General features: G+C 48.3%; 1 protein-coding gene across 2 annotated transcripts in view; it reads right to left on the minus strand.

The window, feature by feature from the left end:
* DLGAP4 (DLG associated protein 4) overlaps positions 1-25,131 on the minus strand; it is a 373,686-nt gene that overhangs the window by 144,834 nt on the left and 203,721 nt on the right. For both annotated transcript variants that reach the window (XM_025186419.3, XM_075901397.2), the window contains exon 3: positions 6,052-6,136. The gene's annotated coding sequence lies outside the window, so the exon portion shown is untranslated. The remainder of the gene's footprint in view (positions 1-6,051; positions 6,137-25,131) is intronic.

The following is a 25,131-nucleotide window of genomic DNA, read 5'->3' on the forward strand; positions in this document are numbered from 1 at the left end:
ATGACTTCTCTTCTCTTGCTCATAACAATCCTGCTAACTAATGCATCCCAGAATCATGTTTGCTTTTTTTTTTTTTTTTAAAGAATAATAGAATCATGGGGATGGAAGAGACCTCACAAGGTCATCAAGTCCAACCCCCTGCCCAAAGCAGGACCAACCCCAACTAAATCATCCCAGCCAGGGCTTTGTCAAGCTGGGATTTGAAAACCTCTAGGGATGGAGACTCTGCCCTTCTGTTTTTCCTAATATCCAACCTACACCTCCTGCACTGCAACTTGAGACCATTGCTCTTCATTCTGCCATCTGTCACTACTGAGAACGGCCTCTCTCCATCCTTTTGGAACTTCACTTCAGGTAGTTAAATGCTGCTAACTAAAAGTAGTTAAAGGGGTTATTTAGTCACTCTTCTCTTCTGTAGACTAAATAACCCCAAATCCTCAGCCTCTCCTCATAGGTCATGTGCTCCAGCCCCGTCTCATTTTTGTTGCCCCTCACTGGACTTTCTCCAATGCGTCCACATCCTTTCTGTAGTGGGGAGCCCAGAATTGGACACAACACTCCAGATGTGGCCTCACAAGTACCAAATAAAGGGGAACAATCACTTCTCTAGATCTGCTGGCAATGCTCCTTCTATTGCAGCCTAATATGTCATTAGCTGTTGTAAAGGACAGGGGGAATGCTGACCAGCAGGGTTGCCAGATGGTTGAAACAAAAATACCAAACACTCCCCCCCCAAAAAACAGGAAAAAATTCTGTTGAGGGGGGGGGGGGAAAGGGAAGGGGGAGTCCAAAGTTGTTAAGCCAAAAAAAAAGGGACTCCAATTAAGCCAAAACAAATTAAAATAAAACAGCATTAAAACAACATGTCCCCTTTAAGAGTGAGTGCAGGGATAGGAACAGGGGAGCGGTTGAGCACCAAGACCCAGGGGAAGCATTGTTTCCCCTAGGTCTTTTGGCAGGCAGCCATTTTGTGCCAGCAGCCTGGGGGAACCAGGCAAGCATGGGGGCTGGGGGTAGGTTGGGCACTGAGTGTTTATAGGGTTGCCAGGTGCTCGGCATTTTTGCCTCCTGACTGGGGAAAAATTCAGAAAATACTGGGCATTTTAGGTGTCCAGTATTCTCTGAATTTTTTTACCGAACAGGAGTTGAAAATACCGGACTGTCTGGGTGAATACCAGACACCTGGCAACCCTACTAACCAGCGCCCGGTGACTAAGAGGTAAACTCAGATAGCTAGCAAAGGTGTTGGCCAGGGGGCCGAGAGAACCAGTCGAGATAGAGGGTTGAAATTTGAATTGGATATAGGTTCCCTGCCTGCTTTCTTTGTGTGGGAGAGAGAAGCCAGGAGTTGAGACACACAGAATGATTTAAAGCCAGGCAGGACGACCATGCCTCCAAGGAATTCAGGGCAAGGGAGTGGACTGAACGAAGAGAAAAATAGAAATACGTAAAAGAGAAAAGTGAATTCAGTCACATTCAGAGTAATTTTTCTTTATGTCATAGTTTGGTTTGAACTGCTCTGTGTGATTCTATGCCTCCCCTCCCCAATTACCATCTAAGCATTGTTCCTAGATTGTTCTGTGTTTTAATTTGTTTTCCTTAGCTGCTCTGTAACATCTAGCAACTAAGTATGCTTTTGCAAGTTTATCATTTGTTTTGTAATTAAAATCACTTGTTTTTAAGGTGATGAGTTGATTCTGTTGCATAAAAAGCCTCCGCCTGAGCTATTACTTGATTTTACACGTGCATTTTCTGGAAATACACTAAACTGTAAGGTCCTGCCAACACATGAAAAAACCTGCTGCCTGCATTGCTGGGGTGGGGGCAATTGTCTTCTAAGTCACTTCGTTGCTGATGGTTTGTCTGCATTGCATTTTACACTCTGCAACTCTTTGTAATCTTTGTTAAACCTTGCAACTTGCTGTAATCTTTGTAAAACCTGGAAACTTGTAACTCTCTGCAACTTTGCTTTATAAGTTCAGACACTTACTGTAAGCTGCAACTTTGTAACTCTCAGCCACTTTGCTTGTACAGTAACTTGCTCTAACTGCATTCTCCTGAGTGAATGAAGAGGGGTGTGTGTGTGTGGTTTTGAAGTTGCAAGGCTGGGCACATGGTGATGAGTCATCAGACAGCTGCTTTGCTGGACCAAGGGAAGTCTGGGCATGCTCTCTGGTGGCAAAGGTGGATGAGTCACAGGAGCTATACAGAGACAATAAAAGGAGAGCGCACATGGCAGAAGGCCCCTTTTTACCCTCTTCCTGAGAAGCTCCTCTTCCTACAGCCAGTTTCCAACATGGTTTGGCTCCTTCTGCAACCCGTAGGCCTGTGTAAGATGAGTGCCCGCCGGCAGGAATGAATGTGTGTGAATGAGTGAATGACTGGAGGGGTGTGTGTGCTTGTTTGTGTGTGTGAGAGATAGCTGGTTCCCTCTTCAGTTTAAACCTTTGGTGGCAGCTCTGTCTTCTTTAGTTTATCAATGAACCCAGTTTATCAATGAACCCACGCTAGTGTCACCCTGGGAGGTCTCCAGTGGGAATTTTTTGGGGTAACAGATTCTTGGGTCCTGGAAGGTCTGTCTGTGGGTATCTGCAAGTCTCTGACTCAGGGGTCAGCTGCCAGAGACTGCAGCTTGTTTTTCTCTTTTCTTTTATCAAGCTCTTTTGGGGCAAAAGACCTTGGGGTGCCCTTGGGGTGATTTCAAGTATTCCCCTCGGGTTTTTAAGGATCAAAAAGCAATTGATGGTGTCAGCAATTCCCCAAAATCTGGGTATTATGATTCTGGGGGAAAATTTTTTGTGACCAGCACCTGTAGAGACAAGGTTTTGAAGCTCTCTTGTGGGCCCTCAGCTTCTCTGCTCTGTGACAGAGTGAGGAACAGCCCTGACAGGATTCTTGGCTACAAGGGCACCCTGTTGACTCCTACCCAGCTTCTCATCCACTGGAATCCCCAGGGCCTTTTCTGCAGAACTGCTGCTTAGCCAGGCGGTCCCAGCCTGTAACAATGCTTGGGATTCTTCCATCCTGAGTGCAGGACTCTACATTTCTCCTTGTTGAACCTCAGAGTTATTTTGGCCCAAACCTCCAATTTGTCTCAATCACTCTGGAACCTATCCCAGCCCTCCAGTGTATCTACCTCTCCCCCTAGCTTAGCCAGACCCATACGTGGGGAAGGGAGGTGGCTGAAGGGTATGAACGAACCCCCTCATGGTCTCCCATGGGGCTGATCCCGGCCAGGCTGTGAAAGTCTGGGGCAGCATGTTGCCCCAGCTTCTCTCCTCCTTGCTCCGGCTGGCTGGGGAAAGGCTGGGGCTGATTCCTCCCCCTGCCGGGAGTGGGACTGGGCCCTGCACACCCCTCACTTTATCCTGCCAGCTCCATCTGCAGCTCCCAGTGCACTCCTCAACACTGATACCCAGCAGCCTACAGTGTCTCCAGTCAGATTCAAGTGGCAGCCTCCCCCTTTGCTGGCTGCCAGCCACCGGTCCAATCAGAGATTACAGAGAAAGGCACCTGCTGCCAATGCCTGGCTGGCATTGAAGGGAAGGGCCCCGGCCCTATGGGAGATGTAGTCCCACCCCCATCCCTCCACACTGCCCGACATGGGGAGTGAAACAGGGGAGGCAAAAAAGGACTACAACTCCCAGCATGCGATGCAACTCTCCTGTGGTGCTTATGACAAGCCAGCCCGGTGGGTGGGGTGGGGGCAGAGTATGGACCAGGCCTCAGCAAAACATCCTCCAGGCTGGCAGCAGGGAGCCTCAGGCAGGTTCCCTGCTTGCTCCCACCCCCCAGCACACTGCTGAGAAAAACTGCTGCAGAGCTTTATTTGAACAGCTGTGAGCTTTCATGTACTGAGCCTGCACTCAGCACAATCCCATTGGCTGGTTTCCAGCTAATGGGAGCTACCTGTTGTCAACAAGCAGCTTGCAAAGCACCCTCCCCCCTCCCCTCAGGCTCCTAGCTGTTCAAAAACCACGTGGTCCCTGCAGTCAGTTGTGGTGGTGGGTCAGGACATCTGCTTTAGAAGGCTGCTGGCTTCGAGTCAAGCAGGTAAGTCTCCCAGCCAGAGCCTGCCTTTGGCACCCCAAACCCTCTACCCCTATATTGCCTCCCAGATCCTGCACCTCAATTCCCTGCTTCAGGTCACAACCCAAACTCTCTGCTCCTCCTCCTGCAGCATATCTTCTCCCAGATCCTGCACCCCAATCCCCTGCCCCGGGTCATAACTCAACCCCTCTGCCTTCTTCCTGCACCCCAATCCCCTGCTTCAGGTCACATCCCAAACTCCTCCACCCCCTCCTGTACCCCAGTTGCCTTGCCTAAGTCACAACTCAAATCCAAACCCCTGCATCCTCGTACCCTAACACGACTGCCTCCTTCACCCAAACTCCCTCCTAGACCCCACCCCTTCTCCTGCACTGCAGGCTCCCTTCTGCACCAATCTCCGTCCCAGGCCCTGCTCCTCCTCCATTAATATGAAAGAGCGCAGCCCTCGATCTCTTTCCAAATTCTTAAAGTGCTCCCCCCCCCCCATCAAAAATTATTGCCCGCCACTGGTACAGGCTAACTCTGCACACCGCAAAAGTGGGAGGCCTCTGAGACTTTCATTCCAAGTCCGGGTCTCAAAGGTCTCATAGCGAGCAGAGTGGGGGGCTGCTGCTCTGCTTAGTGTCCTCCTAATCGCAGCAATAGTGTGAGAGCCCCTGGTCCACCAGGCAGACAGGCTGCGCCTCAGGATGGGTGGTGGGACTGGCTGGGGGGGCCGCTGACTGTATCAGAAAGGGCCCCCCCAGCTAAGGTGAGTGCCTCAGTCCTTGCCCTTTGCTGTCTGGGTATAGAGGAGGGGCCATGGCTTCTCTAGCGGGAGCTGTTGGTCAGTCACAGCTTTGTAATGTCAGCCTCTGTCCCCCCCCCCACTTCTGAGGGGTGATTCCCTGCTTCACTGCTGTCACCTCAGCCCCACATTCTAGTCTCACAGGGAGTGAGGGGACCATCCCTCTGGGTGGTGGCGTCTGATTCTGTTGCAGTTTGCTCAGAGGGGGGCGAGAAGGGACAAGCAAGTTTGGAAATGCTCTGAAGCTCCTGCACCTCACCAAGCCATTACTTGTATTGGGTGCCCCGGGCCCCACCCTCAGAGGAAACCTGCACAACAGCTGAAAAAATGAGCCTGGGAACTTAAATTTACATCTTTGCTAGAGGCTACAAAATATGCCGGCGCATGGGGGAGGGAGGCTCGCCGCTCCTGCCTCCCCACAGCTGGCTGGAGCATGCTTACTTTGGGAGCCATGGGGGGTGCGCTCCCACCTCTGCGGTCCACATTTACAAAAACAGCACCCCCCCCCCGACCCCAGAAATTCCTGCTACCGGCCTGTTAGTGTCATCTGCAAACTCGCTGAGGGTGCAATCCATCCCTTCAGCCACATCAGTAATAAAGATGTCGAACAAAATCAGCCCCAGAGCAGGCCCTTGGGGCACTCCGATTGATACCGACCGCCAACCAGCCATCGAGCTATTGATCACTGCCTGCTAAGCCCGACAGTCTAGCCAGCTTTGTATCCACCTTACAGTCCATGTATCCAATCCAGACTTCCTTCACTTGCTGGCAAGAATATTGTGGGAGACCGTAGCAAAAGCTTTGCTAAAGTCAAGGTGTATCTCATCCACTGACTTTCCCACATCCACAGAGCCAGTTACCTCGTCATAGAAGGCAACCAGGTTGGTCAGGCAGGACTTGCCCTTGGTGAATCCATGTTGCAACAGGGTCACACTGCTGACTCCTATCTAGCTTGTGTTGAGTTGCCCAGAAGGCTCTAAATGGGAGAGTCCAGGCACTCACACTTGGCCCGAGAGGGGACACTCCTAAGAGGTGAGCGCTGCCCCATTACAAACACATTTCAACCTCCCATTTCTGCAGCTCCTGGCATAGCTCCAGTCCTGCCTTTCCTGGCACCAGCACCAGACCAGGCAGGTTGCAACTGTTCCCTCTCCCCCACCCTTCTGATGTTTTGGAAGGAATAGCTCAAAACTCAGACCTGGGCCATACTGTACCTCTGACGTCTCACTGGGCTTCAGGGACAGATCTGACTCAGCGGCCAGCACTCCTCCAGCTCCTGGAGACGCCCTTCATGAAGATCTGGGATTTGGAAAAAAAAGGGGGAAATGTCATTACTTGGAAGAGAACACGGTGGCATCCTCTCTGGACCACCCAGGCCTGCCCACCTGCTGATGCCAGGCAGTGTCTCTCTATTGGTGTCAGTGGCATTGTACTGACTGACACTGGGCTGAGGATCTGTCCCTCTTTATTTACTGCCCAACCAAACCGACCTAGAAAACTCTGGAGTCCACAAGGAAGATGACTGCCAAGCCCCAGGCCGCCTCAGGTATCGCTTCATCTCTAATAATTATGCTCCTAGCAAACTGGCAATAAGCCTCTATGATCAAAGTTTAAATGAATCCCCTGGATAAACCTCAAGCTGTTGACTCTGGATGCCAATATAAAAATGAGGCAACAAAAGACCTGAGCCCGCATCACAGAAGCAGATGTACCGCAAGACAAGAGCACAACCAAGCCCAGGATATTGCAGCACTGAAAAAGTTCCTCACCAACCAGCTGGATTCAATCTCCAAAGATATCTGTAGCCTGTCTAAAGATGTGTGTGATAGAGAATCGTGAATGGCTCGCTTCGAAAATGGAGCAACAAAAGGCAGCTACTGAAACCAGGGAAATCAAAGAGGAAGCTGCTTCCTTAAAGCTTAGACTAGACAAAACCAGGACTCAGAAATCAGATCTTGAAGGAGCAACCTCCACATCTTGCGCATTGCTGAGGGTCTGGAGGGGAAGGGTATTACAGTAAAACCTGTGTTATCCATCACGCTCGGGGATTAGGGTGTTCTGGTTATCTAAAAATTCTGGTTATCTGAGGGTCCGATCAACCTAGGAAAAACCAATGGACAATAATAGTAAAACTCAGGTTTTTAATATTGGTAGTTTTGTAGTGTGAGGCAGTTGGTCTCACATTTCTATTTTGAGTTAAAGATGATTAGTACTTCTTAAATAAAAAATTAAGCCAATCATGGTAAACCAAGCCAGGCCTGTGCGCCTGAAGATGTGCCAGTATTGTGGCTGGGGGCAATGCCGGTTAACAAAGTTTTCTGTTTCACAGAGTGCCAGATAACAAACATTTCACTGTAGTAGCTTCTTCAAAAGCTGCTCCCTGACACACACTCAGCCCCTGTTGGATACTGACAGGCTCATGTTATGCCTGGTACTAGACAGGGTTGGGGAACCTACGGGTCCAGCCCCACGGAAAGTCTCTGAGCCTCAGTGCCCTTGCCCTGCTGTGGGGCTGGAGTGCAAGAGTCAGCTTGCCCCATGGCCGGGGAACACTCTGAGCTTGTAGGAAGCCAGGTCAGTCAGTTTTTGTTTTGTTTTATGGGTTTGTTTGGGTTTTTTGGGAGCCACAGCCTCTCACTTGTGTGTGGCCGTGGCTGATTTTTCTGTGGGTTAGTGGCCCTCCCACCCATGTGCTAGAAGGCAGGAGTCTGGCCAGCCCATCACGGTCAAGCTGCAGATGTGCAGTGCTAAGGTAATGGCAAGGAATGCTGCTGTAAAAGCGGGAATCCCTGTACAGATAGGCCAGAACGTGGCTGTGTCCTGACTTCTCAGCTGAGGGCTGCGTTCAGTGGCAGAAAGCAGCTCCTGAGGGGAACCAATGTCAGATACAGCAGCAAGTCCCCTCCCACCCTCACCATGCAGTTAGCAGGCACCATAAGGCTGCAAAACCCCTTCGGCAGCTTGGCAGCAAGGGCGCCATTTAGGGAGTTAGGGGGTGCAAGTCCCTAGCAGGACACTGTCTCCTGCCTCCCCTCTACCCAGGAACGAGCAATGCAGGCCACGTGCTTTGTTCACTCCTCTCCCCCTCCCCTTTGCTCTCCAAGGTGGGAGGACTGTAGGCTCACAGAGCACAAGAAAAGGCTCAGCCCAGGCACACGGCTGCCTGGCTCCTGGCTGAAATCAGGAGCAGCTGGGCTGGATTCACAGCTCCTGAGATATTGGTTCCATCTTGGCAAGAACAGAAGGGCAGCAGCAAATGCAGCGCACACAGGGGAGCAGTCAGGGTGCTCGGTGGCCTCCCTGGGCTTCTCAGCCGTCCAGACAGAAGCTACCTGCGCTGCTGCCCCTCCCCCGGCTAGACACCCTCCCCCCCCTCAGTCACACTGGCTGAAAAATCAGCTTCCCCCCACCCCCGCTGGCTTTTCTTTGCTCTGCCCACAGGGCTATGTCTGGCAGAGCCAACAGCAGAGCTGGGCACCTCTGCAGCCCTTTTTTTCAAATTCATTGAGACAAGCAGGCTGAGGGGATGGTGGGTGGGGAAGGAAGCTGCAGATTTCATCATGAGCGGCCCCCAGCCTCACAGGCTGCTCTGTGCCGAAGGCTGGGAGGAGCAAGCCCCTTGTGACACCAGCAGCCACGAGGCTGCTCAGGCAGAGTGGGGCTGCTGCCCCAGGCACAATCAAGTTAGCTCAGCTTTGGAAATTCGGTGCTTCACGGCAGGAGCAGCAGAGCTAAGGAATGGCCCCCGGGATCTCTCCCTTCTCTCACAGAACAAACATGAGCAATCACCCCACAAACACTGCTCCAATTACATTGGCAACTTTCCCATTTCTTCTGGTCTCTCCAAGTTTGGGGGGAATGGCAGATTCAGACTAACACGGCCACCCCTCTGGTACTTGAACACCCCGTGGTGGACCTCAATTCGTCCATTTAGTTCCACTTGTCTTGAACTTGAAGTGGGTTGTGCCCACAAGAGCTCATGATCCCATCTACATTGTTTGTTAGTTTCTGAGGGTATGTCTACACTACCCTCCTAGTTCGAACTAGGAGGGTAATGTATGCATACCGCACTTGCTAATGAAGCCCGGGATTTGAATTTCCCGGGCTTCATTAGCATAAGCGGGGAGCCGCCATTTTTAAATCCCCGCTGCTTCGAACCCCGTGTAGCGCGGCTACACGGGGCTCGAACTAGGTAGTTCGGACTAGGGTGCCTATTCCGAACTACCGGTACACCTCGTTTCACGAGGAGTAACGGTAGTTCGGAATAGGACCCTAGTCCGAACTACCTAGTTCGAGCCCCGTGTAGCCGCGCTACACGGGGTTCGAAGCAGCGGGGATTTAAAAATGGCGGCCTCCCGCTTATGCTAATGAAGCCCGGGAAATTCAAATCCCGGGCTTCATTAGCAAGTGCGGTATGCATATATTACCCCGCTAGTTCGAACTAGCGGGGTAGTGTAGACATACCCTGAGGGTGTGTCTAGATACAGAGCTTTGTTGACAAAGTGGACTTCTGTCGACAAAACTATACCTGCGTCTACACTGCTGCTGAGTTCTGTTGACATAACGTTGACAGAACTCAGCAGTTTTGTCGACAGCTGTAAACCTCGTTCTACGAGGAATAACGCCTTTTGTCGACAGAGTTCTCTCAACAGGCATTATTGCGTCTACACTGTCGTGTTGACAAAGCAGCTTGCTTTGTCAACAGAACTGGATGTAGTCTAGATGCTCTTTGTCAACACTATCTGTCGACAAAACTTCTGTCGACAAAAGCCTGTAGTCTTGACGTATCCTAAGGTGCTACAGGACTATTTGCTGTTTTTTCAGTTAGGCTATGCCTAGACTGCAGGCTTCATTCGGAAGAAGCTTTTTTGGAAGAGATCTTCTGAAAAGTCTTCTGAAAGAGAGCGTCCACACTGCCAAAGTACATTGAAAAAACGATCTGCTTTTTTGAAAGATAGCGTCCATTCAATGTGGATGCTCTCTCACATGGAAGCTGTGATTACTATGGACATAGTGGCCACCAGGGCACCTGTGCTTTTTCCTCTTCTTTCGAAAGAATTTCCTCATCCCTGTCCACACACACCTTTTACAGAAAGAGCGCTTTTGGAAAAAGGCTTCTTCCTCATAGAAAGAGGTTTACCAATGTTGGAAGAAACCCTCTGTTCTTTCAGTTTTTTTCAAAAGAACGCAATTGCACTGTGGACTTAATTGAAGTTTTTTCGGAAAAAAGACTGCTTTTCCAAAAAAGCTCTGTAGTGTAGACATAGCCTTACAGACTAGACAGTTACACAAATGCTGATCCCTCAGCAAGGTGATTACACTCTTTAATTCTAGGACTTTCTCCCAGAACATCTTCTAAAGAGCTACTGGGGTTTTTTTTTTAACATGTGCGAATGCAAATAAATGCTGCCCTAAGCCGCCATCCATGTTATAGCTGTGTGTCTGCTGTGCTGTGTGTCCTTCTCTCTCAACTGCTCAGTCATTTGAGCTCCTGTTTGCTTACTGTGTAATGTGTCTGAGGGTGGTAGTGTCTCACAAACTTGAATCCCTTTACTGAATGTCATGGAGGTGCTGTTTATACTCTCAAATCCTTCTTAGAGCAACACACCAGGAACCTCCTTCTGCTCTGGAGTGTCATTTGTTTTTCAGCAATTTATTTACTTGTAAGCATTCCTGGAAGAAATTAATGCTCTCATTCACCTCTTCACAATTTAAAAAAACTTTTAAAAAATAACAACAATAATTGCAAGGCTAAGCAGTTTTTAAGCAGATTTTATTTCTCGCTGCTAAAGATAGTGTACAAAATATCAAACTTGTGTAAATGCTCCCAAACTGACACCTCAACTTTTGGGATTGGAAATACCTTCTTGTTGATTATTATAAATCTACAAATACACTTAAATTATGGCTTTAATTGGTATTTCTTATATTTTATTCTTTATTTAAGAATTAGGAACTCTGTTCCTCTCAGTTAATGTCTAAGTTATCACCTGCAAAAAAACCATCCCAACAACAACAACCCCAAACAAACAAAAACCAGGAGTTTTCAGGTGTTTAAGTAGTCTCTGGAATGGAATCATGGTTAAAAACTGCCTCTCCCCCCCCCCCATACACCTCCCACACACACACACCAAAATCTGAAATGGCACCCTGGCAGACAATTGGTTTTTTTCGTAGATATGGCAATATTCACTTATGTCATTTTCTAGCTCCTAGCAGACATGGAAGCTGAGACCTCCCAAAGAGCAAGACTATACATGTTTCTCTACTATTCATTCATCTTATTCCAGAACTGATTTTTGATGTCCCTTCAGAAGTGATTCCAGCATGCCTAGAAGCATCTATTGATCATATATTAATTTTAGATCATGCTACAATTGTACCTGTAATGGTTATACCACATTAATATCTTCCAGGTAGAAACTATACACTGTGCTACTAAAAAGATGCAAAGTTTTGTTCCATAGTTGATGTGGTCATCTCTATCTTCATACAAGATAACATGATACCAAAGAATCATAGAGCTGGAAGAGACCTTCCCCCAGGTGGTCCCCAACGTGGTGTCCGTGGGTGCCATGGTGCCCACTGGGCCATTTCTGTGCGCCCACCGAGTGATAGGGGCCGACCCCGCCCCCAGGCATGTGGCGCATGGGCAGTGCTGGACCCTGGGCATGCAGCGTATGGGTGGCCCGCCCCCGGGTACATGGCGCAAGGGCTGTCCTGGCCCCAGGCGCGCGGAGTATGGGCGTCCCCACCCCTGGGCACGCGGCCCAGGAGCGGTGCCGGCCCCGGGCGCGTGGCGTATGGGCAGCCCCACCCCTAGGCGTGCAGCACAGGAGCGGCACTGACCCTGGGAGTGTGGTGCATGGGTGGCGCCCGCAGTGGGCACGCGGCATATGGGTGGCCCCGCCCCCGAGCATGGGTGCGGCTCCGCCCCCGGGCGTGTGTGCGGCCCTGCCCCTGTGTGCTCGACATGTGAATGGCCCCACCCCTGGGCACCTGGTAGCCCCAAAAGGTTGGGGACCACTTCCTTAGAAGACCATCAAGTCCAGCCCCCTGCCCAAGGAAGGACCAATCCCAATTAAATCAACCCAGCCAGGACTCTGTCAAGCCAGGACTTAAACACCTTTAGGGATGGAGACTCCACCACCTCCCTAAGAAATCCATCCCAGTGCTAAACCACCCTCCTAGTGAAATAGTTTTTCCTAATATCCAACCTAGACCTCCCCCACTGTAACTTGAGCCCATTGCTCCTTGTTCTGCCATCTGTCACTACTGAGAACAGCCTTTCTCCATCCTCTTTGGAACCTCCCTTCAGGAAGTTGAAGGCTGCTCTCAAATCCCCCCTCATTCTTCTCTTCTGCAGACTAAATAGACCCAACTCCCTCAGCCTCTCCTCATAGGTCATGTGCTCCAGGCCCCTAATCATTTTGGTTGCCGTCCAATGCATCCACAACCTTCCTGTAATTGGGGGCCCAGAACTGGACACAATACTCCAGATGTGGCCTTACCAGAGCTGAGGAAAGAGGAATAATCACACCTATGGATTGACTGACAATGCTCCTCTTAATGCAACCTAGTATGCCATTAGCCTTCTTGGCTACAAGGGCACACTGTTGACTTATGTCCAGCTTCTCATCCACTGTAATGCCCAGTTTTTTTTCTACAGAAATGCTACTTAGCCAGTTGGTACCCAGCCTGTAACAATGCTTGGGATTCTTCCATCCAAAGTGCAGGACTCTACACTTGTCCTTGTTGAACCTCATCAGATTTCTTGTGGCCCAATCCTCCAATTTGTCTAAGTCACTTTGGACTCTATCCCTTCCCTCCAGTGTGTTTATCTCTCCCCCTAGCTTAGAGTCATCTGCAAACTTGCTGAGGGTGCAACCCATCCCCTCATCCAGGTCATTAGCAAAGATGTTGAACAAAACCGGTCCTAGAACCGAACCTTGGGGCACTCCGCTAGAAACAGACCGCCATCCTGACATCGAGCCGTTGATCATTACCCTCTGGGCCCGACCTTCCAGCCAGCTTTCTATCCATCTTACTGTCCATTTATCCAATCCACAGTCCCTTAACTTGCTGGCAAGAATGTTGTGGGAGACAGTATCAAAAGCCTTGCTAAATTCAAGGTATATCACATCCTCTGACTTCCCCATATCCACAGATCCAATTACCTCATCATAGAAGCTAATCAGATTGGTCAGGCATGAATTGCCCTTCATGAATCCATGCTGACTATTCCTGATCACCATCCCCTCTTCCAAGTGCTTCAAAATGGATTCCTTGAAGATCCCCTCCATGATTTTTCCAGGGCCTGAGGTAAGACTGATTGGCCTATAGTTCCCTGGATCATCTTTCTTCCGTTTCTTAAAGATGGGTGCTACATTTGCCTTTTTCCAATCATTTGGGATCTCTCCTGATCTCCACGACTTTTCAAAGATAATGGCCAAAGGCTCCTCAATGACACTTGCCTACTCCCTCAGTACCCTCAGATGCATTAAGTCCGGACCCATGGATTTGTGTATGTCTAGCTTTTCTAAATAGTTCCTAACCTGTTCTTTCCCCACCAAGGGCTGCCCACCTTCATCCCATATTGCGTAACTTAGCACATTAGTCTGGGAACTGACCTTGTCTGTGAAGACAGAGGTAAAGAAAGCATTGAGTACTTCAGCTTTCCCCGCATCATCTGTCACTAGGTTACCGCCCTCATCCAGTAGGGGCCCCACACCCTCTCTGATCACCTTCTTCTTGCTAACATGCCTGTGGAAAGCTTTCTTGTTATCCTTCACATCCCTTGCCAGTCGCAATTCCAATTGCCCTTTCGCCTTCTTGATAACTCCCCTGCATTCTTGAGCTTTACATTTATACCCCTCCCTAGTCATCTGTCAAAGTTGCCACTTTTTGTAAGCTCCCTTTTTCTGCTTAAGTTCACCAAGGATTTCCCTGGTGAGCCAATCTGATCTCCTATCATATTTGCTTCTCTTGCTACACTTCGGGATGGTTTCTTTCTTGGTTTCAATAAGGCTTCTTTAAAATACTGCCAGCTCTCCTGAGATCCTTCATGTTAGCATCCCAGGGGATTCTGCCCATCCAGACTCTGAGGGAGTCAAAGTCTGCTTTTCTGAAGTTCAGGGTGTGTATTTTACTACTCTCTTTTCTTCCTTTGGTCAGAATCCTGAAATCTACCATCTCGTGATCACCGCTTCCCAGGTTGTCACCCACCTCTACTTCCCCTATTAGCTCCTCCCTGTTTGTGAGCAGCAGGTGAAGCTGCGCAGGGCCCCTGGTCGGATCCTGCAGCACTTGTACCAAGAAGTTATCTCCAGCATTCTCCAAAAACTTCCTGGATTGTCTGTGTACTCGCGTCTTGGTCTCCCAACAGATGTCAGGGTGATTAAAGTCCCCCAGGAGAACCAGGGCCTGTGATCTGGAAGCTTCTCTCAGTTGTCCGAAGAAAGCCTCATCTACCTCATCCACCTGATTTGGCAGCCTGTAGCAGACACCAACCACAACATCACTGCTGTTGTTTGAACCTCTGAACTTGACCCATAGACTCTCAACAGGCTTTTCTCCCTCTATATACTGGAGTTCTGAGCAATCATAGTGCTCTCTTACATACAGTGCAATTCCTCCTCCTTTTCTCCCCTGCCTGTTCTTCCTGAAGAGTTTATACCCTTCCATGACAGTGCTCCAGTTATGTGAGTCATCCCACCAAGGCTCTGTTATCCCAATCAAATCATAGTTCTTGGACTGGGCCAGGGCCTCCAATTCTTCCTCTTTGTTACCCAGGCTTCTCACATTGGTGTACAAACACCTTAGATAACCAGTTGATCACCCTCTGCATTTGAATCATGTGTCCTCCTTTGTTGCTCGTTCCTCTTTGCATTTCTTCCCGGTATCCAACTTTCCCACTCCACTCAGGGTTTTTGCCACCGTTCCCCAACGAACCTAGTTTAAAGCCCTCCTCACTCGGTTTGCCCGCGAAGATGCTCCTTCCTCTCTTGGTTAGGTGGATCCCATCTCTTCCTAACAATCCTTGTGCCTGAAACAGAGTCCCATGGTCGAAGAAACCAAAGCCCTCTCTGCGACACCACCTGTGCAACCACGCATTTACTTTCTCAATTTGATGATCCCTGCCCAGTCCTTTCCCTTCAACAGGGAGGATAGACGAGAACACCACTTGTGTGCCAAAGTTTTTGATCTTTCTTCCCAACTCTACGTAATCCGCAGTAGCCCGCTTAAGGTCATTCTTGGCCGTATCGTTAGTTCCCACATGGAGAAGCAGGAAGGGGTAGCAATCCGAAGGTTTGATTAGTTTTGTAAGCCTCTCAGCCACATCCTGAATTTGAGCTCCTGGTAAGCTCTCGAGATTCCAGGTCTGGACAGCAGAGGAATGGCTCAGTCCCTCTTAGGAGGGAGTCCCTGACCACCCACCACCCACCCCATCCCTAGGACAATGCATTCCATGCCTTCCAGTTGAAGTGGTTCCCTTCTGATTTCTTCCTTATGAGGTCCCTTCCAAAGCATTCTCCATTGCAGAGCCTGTGGAGAAAGCCTGAAAGTGATTACTTACCTCAGTTAGGCTCTAGAAAAATAAGCCTAGTGCAGTTATGCTAAAGCAAATGTAACAAAGGTTTCTGGGTAGTTCCTGGGCAGAACTGGAGATAGGTTCAAGCAGGGACGCACCCTACACGCTTGCTCAAGTTGCAAAATGAGATAAGTAAGAAGCTGCATTTTTGTACCTGCTGTGAAGAGGAACAGTTTGTTTTGAGAACTGATAAGGGGGCTCCCTGTTTCTGCTCTCCCCCTGTTTGTTCCAAACTCCCTGTTTATGTTCTCCTTTGGCCATTACAAACTGTCTCCTTGTTGCCCAGTACCTGTCTTTTGGGCTGATAAGAAATTGCTGATGCATTATGAATTGCTTAAGGCCATGATGTATAGTTGGCCAGGTGTGCATGGATACTAAAAGTTTCTAACTGATAAAGGGGGTGGGTTGCTTGGGCAAATAGTCTATGACGCGACGGAACTGTCTATATAAGCATACCTGTAAATGAAATCGGGGCTGGTTCTCTTTGGAGACTGGCCGCTCTCTATTGTTGTGCGCACTATTCAATAAAGAGCTTGTGATTGGATCTTGCTGGTGTTGCCTGTCTCTTTGCGGTCAGACAACGAACAGAGGCCGTCCGGGTTCGAGTCCCCGACACCTCTATAGGAATGGGGGATTCCCGTGCAGGCCTTCTTTTCCTTCTAGAAGTTACATGCTGCCAATTCTCTTCCTCATCCTGTACTGCCTTCTCTGGCTCTTCTGCCTGCCTTGTTTGCAGGATTAAACGCTGTCTTCTATCGAGGAAGTCTTCATCCTCTCTGATTGAGCATAGAGTCAACACTTGGGCTTCCAGTCCTCTAATTTTTTCCTCCAAAATGGCAACCAGCTTGCACTTAGTGCAAATGAAATCCCTTCTTTCTTCCAGGAGGGAGACAAACATGGCACATGCTGTGCCGGTAACAGCAGCAGACCTATCACCATCCATACCTGCTGCACTAAAAAAGGGTTTAAAGTACCTCGCCCCCTTCCAAACTCCCACTCTAAAATCCCTGTTTGCAATCACCTGGTCGCAAGCTCCCTGGTCGCTGACTCACTCCTTTATAGACGACTGCCTGATAACCCCTACCCTTACCAAGGCTCAGCCAATCAGCAGAGGCCTCTAGATTTCAAACTTGTAATTAGAAGCCAACAGTTTCCAGCTGCCAGTATCAGCACACACTCCCATCTTTTGGGAAGCTCTGAAAGCTACTGTAAGGGGTGAATGCTTAAAGAATGCCTCCCAAAAGAAGAGAGACTCAAATTATTAGACTGTCTGGACACAGAAATAGATGAGTTGCAGAGACAGTGTAAGACTGACCCAAATAATGAAAACCACCCTTCTCCAGTAGATGCCAAATATACATATAATGAAGGCTTATCCCCATCCAAGTTGAATTTGCTCTCAACATGGTCAAACAAAGACATTATAAATGGGGTAAGAAAGCAGATAAACTATTTGCCAGAAGACTTAAAATGGAACTATAAATATCTCTTCCTTATTACATGAAAGTGGGAGTACCATCCTTAAACCAATAGCTATAAATAACTGAGTTAGGCAATTCTATAAATCTTGATGTTAATCAGACAACCAATTTGACTAATAATATTGATTTCATGGAAGGTCTGCCTTTAAATACTTTTAGCTTCACAACAAGTGTTGTTTATGGACAAAGCTATCACAACAAGAGTTCAAACAGACTATAAAAATACGAATTCCAGCCAGGCCCACTATGATGAATAGCTTTCAGGCATATTTCTACAAAATATTTCATATTCAAATATCTTCTAGTCTTTCAAAGATCTTACCTGAAACATTGCAAAAAGCAACCATGTCTTATGACGTGATAACTGCTTGATTTACTTTAATGCTGAAGAAGAACAAAGGAGGTTGCAAACATGGTGACTATTGCCCATATCTTTGTTGAAAACAGATTGCAAAATAATTGCAAAAATGTTAGACATGAGCCTGACCACCATCATTCTTTCAATTACAGGCACAAGTTGGACTGGTGTAATTAAAAACGGATTGGCTGCTGTGGCCAATACAAGAAAAAATTCTGACTTGATCCAGCAAACTCAGCTGTCAGATATGCCCTCCATAGCATTATCATGCAGAGAAAGCCTTTGATAGGGTTGAATGGCTTTATCTAGTAGATGTACTAAAAAACTTTGGATTTGGACTAATATTCCTGTATTGGGTCAGTGTAATATATACTCTCCCTTCACTTCAGGATTAACTAATGGAATTATTTCTCCCACATTTCAACTGAACTGTCCCCTCTACTCCCCACACTCCTTTTAATGTCCCCTTTGAATCACTGGCAATGTACATATGCCAGCCCTCAGCCATGGAAGGTGGGACTATAAACAAGAAAATATCAAATCAGTTTATATGCTGATGATATTTTTGTACCTTTGAAGAATCTATCATCATTACTGACTGCAGTTGTTATTACTGGTAAGAGCTCTGGATTTCATAATAGCAGAATAAATGAAACAATGGATATATCCAAATGACCAGATCCTTCTCAGGTTCAGCATTTTCCTTTTCAAATGTAGGTGTTAAAATTTGTCTTAATCTTCCCAAAATTGTTCTATATATGGGGACTATATAATAAAAGAAATTTCCGAACAGGTAGTGAAATGGCATCTCTTCCTTTCTACCCTTATTGGGGAGAGTAGAAGCAAAATGAAGAGCTGCCCCCAGATTATTTATATCATTAGCTTATTGCCTTTCAAGGTCTCTCCCTTGCTCTTTTCTTGATTAAATAGGCATATCATACAATTCATATGGGATAAAAGCAACCTCACTTGCTACCCCAGACCATTACAAAATCCTGAGCAATTACAGGGTTGCCAGATTAGTATCTACATTACCTAGAATTCCAAAAGAGTCCCAATATAAGGTGGTTCCCCTCCCGTTGCTCTGCGTACAAACCAGCTGGAAAAGATTTAGCTATGCCATTTGGTTCCCTCCTTTCTTTTATATATCTTAAGAAACTACCACACCTTTAAGGAAAAATTCAGTCTTTGCATCTACATAGGGCACCCTGAAACACATTAAAATGATACCCACTTCCTAATACTACTAATTCTTTTCTTATACCACTATGGAATAACACATTCCGGGGGATTCAGGCCAACTGTGCACTTAAGATAATTTTGGATAGAAAAACGATTTGCAAAAATATAATAGAAGCTGATAGACTGGCCTCCTTCGATTACATATACGACAAAAATCCACTCTCTCTGTCTCTCCTTCCTTCTTTCAATGCCTGTGCTCAAGACAATGCCATTCTTGGGGTGGAGGGGCCCTGGAACGATCCCCACTCTGCTTTCGGCCCTGTCCTGCTTCTTCGCACCCCTTTCCCATGCCATGTCTCTGCTCTGCCCCTGCTGTGCCCCCTCCTGTCTCCATTGAACCCCTTCCCCCACCCTCTGCCCTGAGTGATGTGTCCCAGGGGATTACTGGAGGGGCCTGGTGCCGGCAGTAAGGGTTGCCCTCTCCGCACTCACTGTCACTGAAGTGAAGTGGAGCAACCTGGCTGGGAGATGGTAGAGTGTAGCAGGCGGAGGCAGGGTTGGTCTGCTTCCACAGCTCCTAAGGCTACTGGTTGAGTGAGGGGGCAGGGCTCTGCTCCTGCTGCCGGTGCCAGCCCCTTCCCCGGTAATCCCCCAGAATACCCTGGGTCTTGTGGCTCCCAAAGTGTGTGGCCTGAGGTGGCTTTCCTGAACCCCCCAATGGATGGGAGAGCTTTGCTCAAGGATTCACACAGGGCTAGGGACAACTGGTCTGTTTCAGCTCTCTCCGCTTACAGCTGTTAAGAAATATGGAAACTGAAGTCACTTTGTAGGAATTACTTATAGGGGTTTAATGTTTTGCATTACCCTCTTTATATCAGTCTCAAAGAGAGAAAAGATTTTAGCTTTACCATTACAACCGAGAGCATATCTGGCTTAATGTGAAAGGTACGTCAGGTTCCTCATCCTAGCTCTCCTTCCAGGACAAGATGTTAAAGCGGTATTATTGGCAGGGGCGGATATAGGGCAGGGCGAACGGGGCGGCCGCCCCGGGACCCGCGCTTCAGAAAGCCCCGCGGAATTACACTGCCTGGGGCCCCGCAAAACTGTCAGTGCCCCTGATTATTGGACTCCAGAATACCAGTTTAAGATTAGAATGGGAACACGTCGTCTCTACCTGACCAAAATTGCATGTGTTCTAGAACATCATCTTCTTTCCAAAACTTAGGTGTTGCATTTTTTTTTCTTTTTCAATCCTGTGTATTGGAAGGGTGCTGGATGGGGGGGTGACCCATGCATGCTGTTGTGGTGGGGGAAGAGAGTGAGAACATGGGGGGGACAGAGTGGACTGAGGACAGTAGCTTCAGCAGTGATATTGAGCATGGCAAGTACAAGCCAAACACCAGATCGGGAGGGGGGGGAAGGCAACCCCATCCGCCCTCCTCTCCACATCATCTCTATCCACGGGCTATCAAGGCACTGGACAACTCTATTTTTTGGCAGATAACTTAGCAGTTAGCTGACAGGAGCTCTGTATCTAATTCCTACATAAAAGAAAGAAAATTAAATACATATTAGACCCACTCAGCTCTAACACTCACATAATCTGACATCTTGTGCCAAGTCACTTAAGGGACACCAACCAGCCTTAAAATGTTAATGTCTATTCTTACTTTGTTACTAACTCTGTGGAGAGAGACAGACCCCACAGGACTCATGGGCTCTATCTCAGGCTACGGCTACACTGCTGGGTTTTTTTCAGAAGAAGATATGCAAGTTGCGCTCACATTTGCATATTTAATTCCGATTCTTCTTGCAGAAGAGGTTTTGCCGCTATTTGGCTTCATGTAAATGAGGCCAAATGTCGGAAAACCACCCTCTTTCGCAAGACCCAGTAAACCTCGATTTACGAGAAATAAGGGGTCTTGTGAAAGAGGGTTTTTTCCTGACATTTGGCCCTGTCTACATGGGGCCAAATAGCAGCAAAACCTCTTCTGCAAAAAAAATTGGAAGAAGATACACAAATGCGAGCATGATTTGCATATCTTCTTCCGAAACACGCCCTCCTTTCCCCTCCCACCCCGTCAGTGTAGCCATAGCCTCAGCTCTGGAAGAGGAATGGGGTCTAGTGGCTTACAGTAGGGAGGGCAGATCCATTTCAGCTCTATATAAGAACATCAGAATGGCCAGACTGGGTCAGACCAAAGGTCCTTCTAGCCCAGGATCCTGTCTGCTGACAGTGGCCAATGCCAGGTGCTTCAGAAGGAATAAACAGAAGAGGCAGCATCATGACCCATCCCGTCACCCATTCCCAGCTTCTGGCAAACAGAGGCTAGAGACATCATCCCGCCTATTCTGGCTGGTAGCCATTGATGGACCCAACCTCCTTGAAATTATTTTGTTCTTATTGGAACCCTGTTACAGTTTGGCCTTTCCACCATCTCCTGGCAAAGAGTTCCACAAGCTAACTGAAAAAATAATGTATTTTGTTTTAAATTTGCTCCCTATAAATCTAATTGAGTCAGCTTTTTGCTTTACGTTAGTGAAGGAACGAATAACACTTCCTTAGTCTATTTTTCCATACCATTCTGATTTTCTAGACCTTTAACACCCCTTTAGTCATTTCTTTTCCAAGATGAAAAGTCTCCATCTTGTTAATCTCTCCTCATATGGAAGCTGTTGCCCTTTCTGTACCTTTTCCAAACTCAATACATCTTTTTTTAGTTGGGGTGACCAGATCTGCATGCAGTATTCAAGATGTGGGCATACAATGTGGGAAAATATGGTATTTTGTCTTCTTATCTACAGTAGACTTCCGATAATCCGGCACCTTTGTGATCTAGGTGGTGCTGGGTTATTGGATATGCCGGAGTATCAGGAGGTTCTGCATACTCCCAACCCAATCCTCCTCCCTCCTCCCCAACCTTATCATCAGGTCCCGGAGCTGCCGGTACAGCCACGCATCTCCCTTCTGGCACTGGGGAATGTGTGCTGAGCGGCCAGCTTGTCAATGAGCTGGTGGGGACACCGTGCGCAACCCAATCCCCCTTCCCCTTCCCCTTCTCCGGAGCCAAACACCTCCCCTCCCTGCTGTAACCCAATCCCCCTTCCCCTTCCCCTTCTCCGGAGCCAAACACCTCCCCTCCCTGCTGTAACCCAATCCCCCTTCCCCTTCCCCTTCTCCGGAGCCAAACACCTCCCCTCCCTGATGTAACCCAATCCCCGTCCCCTTTCCCGGAGCCAAACACCTCCCCTCCCTGCTGTAACCCAATCCCCGTCCCCTTCTCCGGAGCCAAACACCTCCCCTCCCTGCTGTAACCCAATCCCCGTCCCCTTTCCCAGAGCCAAACACCTCCCCTCCCTGCTGTAACCCAATCCCCGTCCCCTTCTCCGGAGCCAAACACCTCCCCTCCCTGCTGTAACCCAATCCCCGTCCCCTTCTCCGGAGCCAAACACCTCCCCTCCCTGCTGTAACCCAATCCCCGTCCCCTTTCCCAGAGCCAAACACCTCCCCTCCCTGCTGTAACCCAATCCCTGTCCCCTTTCCCGGAGCCAAACACCTCTCCTCCCTGCTGTAACCCAATCCCCGTCCCCTTTCCCGGAGCCAAACACCTCCCCTCCCTGCTGTAACCCAATCCCACTCCCCCTCAATCTTATGCTCGGGTCCCAGAGCAGCCAGTACTGCTGCACATCTCCCTCCAGGCACTGGGGCATGTGCACCGAGCAGCCGGCTTTTCAATGAGCTGGCTGGGACACCGTGCGCAACCCAATCCCTGCCCCTCCCTGCTGTAACCCACGTGAGAGCGGCTGACCTGAGCGGTTCCGATTTCTGTCCTGGTTCTGTCAGGAGCGCTCGCCGTTTTGATGCCGGACTATTGGGAGTGCCGGACAGTTGGGTGCCGGACTATTGGAGTTTTACTGTATATCTGTAGTTGGGATTATACTTCTCATGGGCATTACTTTGCATTTACGAACACTGAATTCCATTTGCCCTTGTGTTGCCCGGTTTTGTGAAATCCCTTTGTAACTCTTTGCAGGCAGCTTTGGATTAGTCCCTGTTCTCCCCTTTTCCAAGTACATTTATAGGTTTAATACAGTGATTCAAATGCAAATCCCAGCAGCACAACACTCATTCCTACTCTTTCCCAAACCCTATCTTTTAAGTGGAGTACCCAGCAATGCTTTCATGATGATCTAACAGCCCTTCAATTACTGGAATGCTCAGCCTTTTGTTATTCTTAATCACCTGACTCCCTCTTTCTATAACAAAACTCCCTCAAAGTCTGTTGCATTTAGGAACTGCCTCTGGAGTCAGGGTGTGGGTTTTAAGCAGATCTCACATATAAAATCCAGGGGTTTGAATTTCAGAGGGGCTCACTGCTCCCCTAACTCCCATAAATGGCACTCTTGATGAGCTGGTACTACCAGTTAACATTAAGAAACATATTGCAGTAATTGTTTTAGTAGCTGTGACACCGTGTTTCTAGCCTCACCTTGTCCCTGCAAGGGTTAACTGTGCATTGCAAGCTGAGGAAGGAAAGTTAAGTAGAGCCCTTCAGATCTGCAGATATCTGCTTTATATCCGCACCCATGGACGTGACTGCGGATATCTGTGACTATAGCATTTTGTATCCATGCAGGGCTCTAATGCTCAGCCCGGAGGCAAGATACGAAAGGAAGCAGCCCAGCTCAGTCCGGGCAGGCTGCTGAAGGTAGAGTAAGCAGACTGTTGGCTCTCTCTGGGGAGCTGCTACAGACCCTCCTCTCCAAGCCAAGGCTCACAGAGCCCTGCACAGATTCCAGGTTGCCTGATGAACCCAGAGAGGAGGCCTCTTGGTCAGGAGCTATACTGCCTGAGGACCCTGGAAATCTGTGGGCACTGTGGACCATTGCTGGCAAACAAAGGGTAGGAAGTATCCCAGGGGCTGGTGCTGGGGCTCTGAGGAGCAAGGGCCCCCCAAGTCCCTCTACTCTGGCCACCTCAGTGGAAGGGCCTCTCTGCTGACTCCAGGTATCAGAGGGGTAGCCGTGTTCGTCTGAATCTGCAAGAACAATGAGAAGTTTATTGGATTTATTGGAGCGTGAGCTTTCATGGGCAAAGACCCACTTAGTCAGATGCATGTAGTGGAAATTCCAGAGGCAGGTATAAATATACAGGCATAAGAAAAGAGTTCCATTGAAGAGTAAGGTTAGAGATAATGAGGTCAATTCAGTCAGGGAGGATGGGGCCCACTTCTAGCAGCTGATGTGGAGGTGTGAACACCAAGAGTTGAGAAACTGCTTTTGTAGTTGGCCAGCCATTCGCAGTATTTGTTTAATCCTAAAATGATAGTGTGAAATTTGCAGATGAATTGTAGCTCTGCAGTTTCTCTTTGAAGTCTGTTTTAAAAGTTTTTTTTTTTAACTTCCTGCAACAACAGGACTTCTCATTGTTCTACTGACTCCAATGATTAGGTCATGCTGCTCAGAGTAGAAGGGCAACTTTATTGACTACATCCACTAGGACCTACTACCACATTTTATAGCAATGTTCATTAGCATGGGCCCTAACTAGCTATTGTATAGCCTCTTATCTTTCTTATCATACTTACCCGACAGCCCATGACGGAGTGTTCCTACCGTACAACAGTGGCCAAAAGAGTTAATCTGAGAACATGAAAATCTGCAATTCCTCTCTCAAACAGACTGATTTCTCTACTATTGCATTAATGGGGAAAAAATGACTGTCAAATACAGACTGTCACGGCTCCCCCCTGCTTTATGAAAATTAGCTTATGAATATGCATATCTTGAAGGTGCTTTAGGCAAGATGTATCATGTGACATTTTTAAAGTTATGATCTGCTGAACGCATATATTCTATTTCTGTGCATGCATTATCCTTGTTTGTGACGTTAGAAATATGAACTGGGAATCTGTTTATAAATCAAGATGTGCTAATGAGGGCCATTAGTGATACTCTGGAGACATAATAGCTCAGTACTCAAACCAACTCCCTTTGAATAGTCTTGTTTTCCAATAAGCCTGGATTGTGGGTTGGTCCTGCCAGGATATGGGGCCAGGCCAACTGATTCTGGAATACATTCTAGAGGTCAGAAAAGTGTGAACTGAGTACAAAGAGTTCCTGCCTTTGGTAAAGGGAAAATAAAGGTGGGAAATGAAAAAATAGGGGCCATTGCCAGATGCCAAGAGACCCCTCCCCCACTTACCACAAAAGGTGCCTGCTGGAAATATCTAAGACTGAATGGGGGAAGGATTGGGCCCAGGCTAGGAGTCATCCCTTCTGAAAGAGATGATTAGAACAACTGGTAAGGTAAGAATTTGCACGTGACAAAGTTTCTTAGGGTATGTCTACACTACAAAGTTAATTCGAACTAACAGACATTAGTTCGAATTAACTTTGATAGGCGCTACACTAGCGCTCGGCTAGTTCGAACTTAATTCGAACTAGCGGAGCGCTTAGTTCGAACTAGGTAAACCTCATTTTACGAGGATTAAGCCTAGTTCGAACTAGCTAGTTCGAATTAAAGGGTGTGTAGCCGCTTAATTCGAACTAGTGGGAGGCTAGCCCTCCCCAGCTTTCCCTGGTGGCCACTCTGGCCAACACCAGGCAAACTCTACTGCCCCCCTCCCGGCCCCGGAGCCCTTAAAGGGACACGGGCTGGCTACAGTGCCCGTGCCAGGTG

The sequence above is a fragment of the Pelodiscus sinensis genome, chromosome 17 (assembly GCF_052426305.1).
Source record: "Pelodiscus sinensis isolate ZL-2025 chromosome 17, ASM5242630v1, whole genome shotgun sequence".
NCBI lineage: Eukaryota > Metazoa > Chordata > Testudines > Trionychidae > Pelodiscus > Pelodiscus sinensis.